Source organism: Oryctolagus cuniculus, chromosome 21 (genome assembly GCF_051225735.1).
Source record: "Oryctolagus cuniculus isolate XC-2025 breed Fujian yellow rabbit chromosome 21, ASM5122573v1, whole genome shotgun sequence".
Classification (NCBI taxonomy): Eukaryota; Metazoa; Chordata; class Mammalia; order Lagomorpha; family Leporidae; genus Oryctolagus; species Oryctolagus cuniculus.
Window position 1 is genome coordinate 41,477,505 of NC_142887.1, and position 9,406 is coordinate 41,486,910.

General features: G+C 37.6%; 1 pseudogene; it reads left to right on the forward strand.

Annotated features, from left to right (window-relative positions):
- The first annotated feature begins 2,724 nt into the window (after positions 1-2,724).
- LOC149119957 (U6 spliceosomal RNA) lies at positions 2,725-2,792 on the forward strand (annotated as a pseudogene).
- The last annotated feature ends 6,614 nt before the right edge of the window (positions 2,793-9,406 follow it).

Below are 9,406 nucleotides of genomic sequence, written 5' to 3' on the forward strand. Positions count from 1 at the left end.
CCATAGCAGAGAGTTGGATCAGAAGAGGAGCAGCCAGGACTAGAACTGGTACCCACATGGGATGCTGGTGCTTCAGGCCAGGGTGTTAGCCCACTGTGCCACAATGCTGGCCCCCAAGCAACTACAGTTTCTAATTCTTCTCCATGATTTGAGACTACCAGCTCCTCTCCTTCAGTTCTTTACACAGAACCTAATATGGTTGAATGTAGTCATCTCATTATATTATGGAACACCAGAAGTTCTTTCTGCCTCTTTGATTTTTGATACCTATTATCCAATCCCCCTCTATCCCTAGCTGCTTCCCTTCTCAGCCTCTAGTAATCACAGTTCTGTGTTCAGATCCATTATTTTCTTTCACTTCCACATGTGACAAGGACCAGGTGACATTTGTGTTCCTGCTTCTGGCTTATTTCAATTAATTTAATAATATTTTGTTCTTTTTTTGTATCTAAAAGAGGTTGCCCTGTCCATTGTTTTTCACTGATGGACAGCTAGATTGGTTTCACATCCTGGCTGCAGTGAACTGTGTTATAGTGGCTGTGTTATGGGAAAATTGCTGTATCTTTGATATGCTCTCCTCCTTTCCTTCTAATAAAATTTCCTTATTCTATATAGCCAAGAGCAAGATAACTCTCACATGGTAGGTCAATTTTTATCTTAGTTTAATTTTTGTTATTTATTTGAAAGAGTTACAATAGAGGTAGAGACACAGAGAGGTCCTCCATTAGCTGGTTCGCTCTACAGATGACTACAAAGGCCAGAGTTATGCCATTCTGAAACCTGGAGACAGGAGCTTCCTCTGGGTCTCCCACATGGGTGCATGGGCCCAAGGACTTGGGCCATCTTCTACTGCTATCCCAGGAGATAGCAGAGAGCTGTATTGGAAGAAGAGCAGCTGGAACTAGAACTGGCACCCAAATGGGATGCTGGCCCTTCAGGCCAGGGCTTTAACTCACTGCACAACAGCGCCAGCCCCAATTTTTATCCTTTTTAAGGAATGACCATACTGTTCTGCATAACATCTGTACTAACTTGTGTTTTCACCTACCATATATGGTGGTTTTCTTTTCCCATGTGCTCTCTAGCATTTGTTATTTTTTATCAGTTTGGCATAAAAATGATATAGTATTGTTCATGTTTTTGTGTATTTTGAAATCAGTTAATTTGTTTATTAAATCTTTATTATTTGAAAGGTGGATTTAGAGAGAGAGGGAAAGACATAGATAGCTTTCATCTGCTGGCTCACACCCCAGAGAGTTTCAACAGTTGAGCCTGGGGCATGCTGGAGTCAGGAGCTTCATCCAAGTCTCCCACATGAGTGGCAAGGACCTGAGTCCTTCGTCCATCTTCTGCTGGTTTCCCAGGTGTTTAGCAGTGAGCTAAATTGGAAGTGGAGATTCCTAAACTCAAAGTGGAACTCAGATGTTATGCTGGCCTCACAGATTGCAGCTTTCCCCACTTGGCCACAATGCCAGCCCCTCTATCAATTTAATTCCTCAAAAATAGCTCAGTAATGTTGGCATCTATCTCATTTTGTTTTTTCTCTGTTATTATTCAACTTATTGATGTCTTATTTTTGTTCACATTATTCCTCTCAATTGCTCTACCTGAGGTGAGTAGGGCTGCTGTGTTGCTTAAATGAAGTGTATGCTTTAGATTACTCATTTAATGAGTGCATGTCATTCACATAGCACTTCACTGAAGTTCTACTATGTCCCAAATCCTCTTCTAGGCACAGAATTTAGACCACTTTTCTCTTAGGCCCAGATCTTGCCTTTAACATACTACTTGGAATTTAGTAGCTCATGAAATCTGCAGACTGCATAAATGAATGAATATTTTGAGGGCTGTGCTTTTGTGGAGGAACTTCATAGGAGACCGAAGGAATAAAATAAATCAAAAGTATCCACAGTATATAGAATGTATACTATTTTACAAGTCACAGAGAAGAAGAAGAAGAAGGAAAGTAGTAAGACTAGAAAGTTTGTGGCAAGACTAACAGGCGCTGGTCAAGAACTTAATAAGCACATTAGGAAAGCAGTAAGGTTTCTTTTTTTTTTTTTTTTGAGGAAAAGTTTTTATTTCTAGTGATGAAATTGGCTACAGAACATTATGAAAGTTTAAAAATACAAAGAGAAATTGTCTATAATTAATAGATTCAAAATTTGACAATCAGTGAATATCATTATTAGTCATTACCAACAACAGTTATTGATTTGAAAGGCAGAGTGACAGGAAGAGGGAACCACTGCTTCACTCCCCAGACACTTGCAATAGCCAAAGCTTGACCAAGCCACAACCAGGAACTGGGAATTCATTCTGGATGTCCCATTTGGGTGCAGGGACCCAAGCACTTCTGCCATCCTCCGTCTCCTCCCAGGGTGCACACTAGCAGAAACTTGCCTCAAAGCAGAGAAGCTACCACTCAAGCCAGGCATTTGTATATGGGATGTGGGTGTGTGGTGGTGATAGCAAGCCCTCATGGATAAAAAAAAAAAAAAAAAAAAAAAAAAAAAAAAAAAAAAGTTATTTCTATGCCAAGGAAATTACTCTGTAGTCTTTCTCTTATAAACTACGTATTGCTGAACCTAGATAATTTTTCCTTTATTTAACAATGACATGAAAATGTCAGTTGAGTTGGCTTTCCTGAAGACCTTGTTTCTTGAATATTAGTGGCTAGCTGAGATAAATTCTTTTCATCTCTTTCTCGCTTCGGCAGCACATGTGCTCGCTTCGGCAGCACATATACTAAAATTGGAATGATACAGAGAAGATTAGCATGCCCCTGCGCAGTAAGGTTTCTTTACCTCCCTGTAGGCTCTGCTCTCCAGAGGTGAACATGGTCCTCTAAACCCACTTGCTGCACACACAAACACCTGAGTGTTGTATTCTCCCACAGGTGTTGGAGACTGATATGGTGTTCTGATTTATATTTACATAATGGCTAGTGACATCGGGCATATTCACATGTTTTGACCATGTACATTTCTTCTGAGAAATGTCTATTCAGATCCTTGCCTGTTTCTTCACTGTATTTTTTGGAGTTTTTCCAATTCATGTAAATGTTCTGGAAATCTGTAAACATTCAGAGTTTTAATTTTTCCTGCCATCTGTTCATTGTATCTACACTCTGATGTTTACTTTGTTGTGAAGAAGTATCTTAGTTGGATATACTCAAATGTCTCTGTTTTTATTTTTGTGACTATTGCTATTGGAATCTTACCCAAAAGCTATTGTGTGTTGACAATATTTAGAGTTTCCCTATGTTTACTTGGGTTTGGGTCTTATGATTACATTTTAATTCACTGTGAGTTCACTTTCACATAGTGTAAGAGATGTTGGAGTCTCTTTTCAGGCTTCTACATATGGATCATCAAGTTCCTCTGCACCACTTGTGAAAGAGATTCTTCTTTCTCCAGTTCATTTTAGTTCCTTTGTTAAATATGAGTTGCTGGTAGAAATTTGGGTTTATTTCTATGCTACCAAGTCTTTTCCATTGAACTATGTGTCTGTTATTATATCAGTGCTAACACTTCTTCTTTTTTTTTTTTTTTTTGCAGTATATTTATTTGAAAGGCAGAGTTACAGAGAGGTAGAGGCAGAGAGAGAGAGAGGTCTTCCATCCACTGGTTTACTCCCCAAATGGCCACAATGGCCGGAGCTCTGTTGATCTGAATCCAAGTGTCAGGAGCTTCTTCCAGGTCTCTATGCAGGTGCAGGGGCCCAAAGACTTTGGCCATTTTCTACTTTTTTCTCAGGCTATACCAGAGAGGGGTATAAGAAGTGGAGCAGCTGGGAAACATACTGGCACCCATATGAGATGCCGGCACTGCAGACGGTGACTTTACCTGCTTTGTCATAGTGCTGACCCCTGTAATATGTCTTAAAATATGGTGTGATGTCTCCAGCTTTTTTTTGCTTTATAATATTGCTTTAGATGTTAAGCATCTCTCATGTTTCTATGTGAATTTTAGCATCATTTTTTCTAGCTCTGAGAACATCGTTGGTATGTTGATTGGGATTACATTGAATTTGCAAATTGCTTTTGGTAGTATGGATATTTTGGTATTATTCTTCCCATTCACAAACATAAGTTTTCTGTGAGACTGTCAAAAAGCCTTGACAAAAATTGGACTTTATTACACAAAAATTCATCACTTTTTGGGATCATTTAAATCCATAATTTTGCACTAATATTTGATAAATAATTAAAGACTTTGAGCATTTTAGTAGGAGAAATTAAAATATTTATCAATTTATTCAAATATTGTTTAGATGTGATATTCAAATATTGTTTAGAGCCATTGTCTGTATTCCCTCTAAATTACGATCTTTTTGCTTTTTGCCTGTTAAACTTGTCCCTTGATTCAACAACCCTTTTTAATGTAATGTAAACTGAAAATGTCATTTCATAAGCTAAAAAAAATGACAAAGAAGGAAAAAGAAGGGAGGGGGGTTGAGTATATAATTATGTTCTCCGAATTTTTTCTATAAAACATATTGAATCATTTAAAAGCTAATTAAAATTAAACTCAAAATTGGACCATTATGACCAATATTTAAAACAAGTGATTAAAAACTGTAGATGTCTTCAATTTTGATTATCATTCTTCTTTAGAATATCTGAAAGAAATCCAGTTTCTCACTTTAAAATATACCAGTGTGTTAGAATTTAGTATTAAATGACTTTGTTTAAAAGTGTTATTTAATCTATTGCTTTAAGTAGTAATACTATGGCCATTGTAAAACAAAATCCTTATCATTTTTCATAAAACAGGAAGGGCCTTTAAAACATCATCACTAAAAATATTAAGAGACCTAAAATATAACATTCTTAAAACCCAAGTGATACCATTCAAAATTTTCAAATATGCAGGGATAGTTCATGTCAAGTAACTAAATAATTGTTAAGTGTATATATGGAATAGCTTCTATAAATTCTTTTGGCAAGGGCTGGCACTGTGGCATAGTGGGTGAGGCTGCCACCTGCAGTGCTGGTATTCCATAGGGGCATCAGTTCAAGACCTGGCTGCTCCACTTCCTATCCAGCTCTCTGCTATGGCCTGGGAAACACTATAAAATGGTACAAGTCCTTGGGCCCCTGCAACTGCATAGGAGACCAGGAAGAGGCTCCTGGTTCCTGCCTTCCAGTCAGCACAGCTGCAGCCATGGAGGCCAACTGTGGAGTGAACCAGTGAATGGAAGACCACTCTCTCTGCCTCTCCTTCTCTCTCTGTGTAATTCTGACTTTCAAATAATATAAATAAATCTTTAAAAAATTCTTTTGGCAAATAGATGAAGCTATTTGTTATACATTTCAAATAAATAGCAAACATACTAGAAAAATATATTGAATAAAATTTAAGCAACTCATAGCTATACACAGAAATTTCTCACCATAACAACATAGCAACCACTAAATTTCCAAATTCAATTTTCCACAACTTAGAATCTTTAACTCCAGAAGGAGTACAAAATTGACAGAACAGTGGCCTATGTATCAGGATACCTAATGCTAATACAGAATTATCCCTGCCACAACTTACCTATGTGACCTTGAACAATTCACTTTACTTCTCTGGGCTTGGCATTTAGCATCCTCATGTGATAAAGGAGGCTTGGATAAGATCAGTTGTACTCTATCTTGAGACTTCAATGATCTCTCAGTTTCCAAACAGGCACCTTAAGGGAAAGTAAACCTTTAGATCAAAGCTTACATTTTTAAATCTAAATATATTTTAAACTCTTTCTACAACTAGTACAAAACAACACATTCAAATGTGTACCATGCCACTTTTCAATATTTGGGAATAATTAATGCATCATTTTAGAGCATTGTCTTGAGGCCAGTGCTGTGGTGTAGCTAGTAAAGCCACTGCATGCAGTGGGGGCATCCCATATGGAGGCCGGTTCAAGTCCAGGCTGCTCCATTTTCCATTCAGCTGTCTGCTATAGCCTGGGAGAGCAGTAGGAAGTTGGCCCAAGTCCTTGGGCCCCTGAATCTGCATGGGAGACCCTGAAGAGGTCCTGGCTCCTGGTTTCAGATTGGCATATCTCTGACCTTTTAGGTCATCTGGGGAATGAAAAAGCAGATGGAGGAACTCTCTCTCTTCCTCTTGTTCACTATCTGTGTAACTCTGACTTCCAAATAAATAAATAAATAAATCTTTTAAAAAATCAAAAGAATATTGTCTGGCACACAGTGAACCACTAAGTACAAGATATTATTAGTAATATTAGATTGAAATATTGAAATAAACTAGGCAATAAGCCTTAAGATGCAAATTAATACCAAGAAATATAATCTCAAATTTCTGTGTTCAACAAGGTAGTCTCTTTTCACTACTAACTTTATACTAAATAAGATATTTTGATATTTTGTTAAGAGTAAATTTATCGGGGGCCAGCGCCGTGGCTCACTTGGTTAATTCTCCACCTGTGGTGCTGGTATCCCTTATGGGCAAAGTGTTCTAGTCCTGGTTGCTCCTCTTTCAGTCCAGCTTTCTGCTATGGCCCGGGAAGGCAGTAGAGGATGGCCCAAGTGCTTGGGCCCTGCACCCGGATGGGAGACCAGGAGAAAGCACCTGACTCCTGGCTTTGGATGGGCACAGCTCCAACTGTGGCAGCCATCTGGGGACTGAACCAATGGAAGGAAGGCCTTTCTGATTTCTCACTGTATATAACTCTACCTGTCAAATAAAAAAAAATTATTAGTTTTTCATAAAAACTGCAGTATTGAAAAAGTTCTAAAATCCCTCTAATTCTAAATGTCTGTGACTGCTAACTCATTAGCACATATTGCATTCTTTACATCTGGGTAATCATGACAATTCACTTTTAAATGATTAACAGATCTGCTGTTATATATAAATACATGCTTTTCCGAAAATCATACAATAAGCAGGCTACATACTTTACTTCAAGTAGAACTGCCATATCCAGTCCTACAATTGTAAATAAGACAGTTTCAATTGTTCAGCATTATCAATTATAAATTCCAATCGTGTAGCAATACTCATAAGAATTTAGGGGGCCGATGCTGTGGAGTAGCAAGTAGAGCTGTGGCTTGCAGTGCTGACATTCCAATTGGGTGCCAGTTCAAGTCCTGGCTACTCAAATTACTATCCATCTTTTTAGGCAAGTAAGACTTACTATCCAGCAGTAGAGGATGGCCCAGGCCCTTGGGCTCCTGCACCTGCATAGGAGACCCAAAAGAAGCTGCTGGCTCCTGGCTTTGGATTGGCAGAGCTCCAGCCATTGTGGCCAAATGGGGAGTGAACCAGCGGTTGGAAGACTGCTCTCTCTCTCTCCTTCTCTGTGTAACTCTGATTTTCAAGTAAAATAAATGAATTTTTTTAAAAAAAGGATGAAATAAAAAGGAAGATGAAGATTACAAAATTGTTTAATTTTTTTAATAAATATAAATTTTCAAAGTACAGCTTTTGGATTACAGTGGCTTCCCTTCCCCCAAAACATCCCTCCCACCCATAATCCTCCTATTTCCTGCTTCCTCTCCCATCCCAGAAGATTACAAAATTGTATGAAGGACATTTGTACAGTAAACAAATATACTGATTTCCAATGCAATATTTGAATACTTGAAGCAGGAACGCTAAGTACTTCTTTGCCAAAATAACATGTTTTCTCCAGTGTAAAACCCATTTGCCATCCCAATACAAAAAGGGATTTGGGGCAAGAAGGAAAAAAGAAGTCCACACATGCGGAAATTTTAAGCAAAACAAAATAGAGAATGTATTTAGTTTCATGTAAATCACATGAGAATTAATAGTATTCTACCAATTTGCAACAAATATTTTTAACTTTAATGAATGAATGAATTTTCAGTTACATAGCAGGAAACTTCTACCCTCTCCCATAAAACTGAAAGAGAAACTTTTTAAAAGTAAAAACTGATGAAAGAATTCTGCAATACATGTTAATGTTAAGTAGCCCAGCAGAGTTTATTTAGAAATACAAACACACACACAGAAAATAAATACATTAAAATCTTACTGAATAGGTCAGTAATAGTTCAGGATCCAATATGTGTGCAAAAGATTCTGGATTTCCCAGTCACTTTGTATAGGAAATGATGTGCTTTGCTATGTAGCATGTAACTTTAGATTCCTGAACACCTCCACTTTGCTTCTTACCCTGAATCCCAGCAAATACAGGAACACAGCTGTTGAGTCATTCATTTTCTGGATTTGGGAATATCAAAGAATTAATGAGTATAGAAAGTTGTACAGCAAAGACCAAGAATATCCAAGGGAGGTCAGGAAAATCAATTGAACAAGTCAAAATACTATGAATGTATACTGAATGCTCTGTTTTTAATATGTCTTACTTACCTAAAAAGACATGAGGGCTATTGCTCTCTCTCTTAATACAACTAAGGAGAAGATATCACCAATGCTCAAGAAAAATGAATACACAGCAGAGCTAATACAAAATCCCAAAATTCCAAAATAGAAAAACTGGATATGCACTCCTTACACACACCCTGAAGTGGCAATGAAGTAGAACAAATCTAAAATTAGAAAAAAATCTTTTTTTAAAAGATTTATTTATTTATTTGAAAGTCAGAGTTGCACAGAGAGAGGCAGAGAAGAGAGAGGGGTCTTCCATCCACTGGTTCTCTCCCCAGTTGGCTGCAATGGCCAGAGTTGTGCCAATCCAAAGCCAGGAGCAAGGAGCTTCTTCCAGGTCTCCCACATGGGTGCAGGGGCCCAGGACTTGGGCCATCTTCTACTGCTTTCCCAGGCTATAGCAGAGATCTGGATCCATATGAGCTGCCAGCACTGCAAGTGGTGGCTCTACCCACTATGCCACACCACTGGCCCCGAAAATTCTTGTCAAATTAAGAACATTTAACCTTTGTTTTAGAGTGCATTATTAAAATATCTAAACTGGGGGAATACATAATTTCTTTCTTTAGAAATCAGAAGAGAAAAAGAACACTTCAAGCCTACTGTGACACCACACAGAAGGAATGGAGAATCATGATCTCAATTAGCCTAGGGACAGAATAAAAGGGAGGGAAATAGGAACAACAGAATTAAGATGAATAAGCTTTGACAGCTGAGGGAATCTGAATGTAAAGAAAAGGCATGCAGTTAACTGAAACAATAGAGATAAGTCTGAGAGGAAAAAACATTGTTAAGTCATATTAATGGGGCCAGAGCTGTGGCTTAGTAAAGTAAAAAAAAAAAATCTAAAATTTGTTTTTAAATTATATAATTAAAAAAGATAAAAAAGATGTTCAATCTTAAGTCTCTACAGCATAAGATATACATCAATTTTCCCAGGTTCTATTTGCATTTATTAACAAAGTTTCATGGGTATAATCACTAAAGTGGCTCCAATAAGTCTTTTTATAAAAATTATTTTTTATTTTGACAGGCAG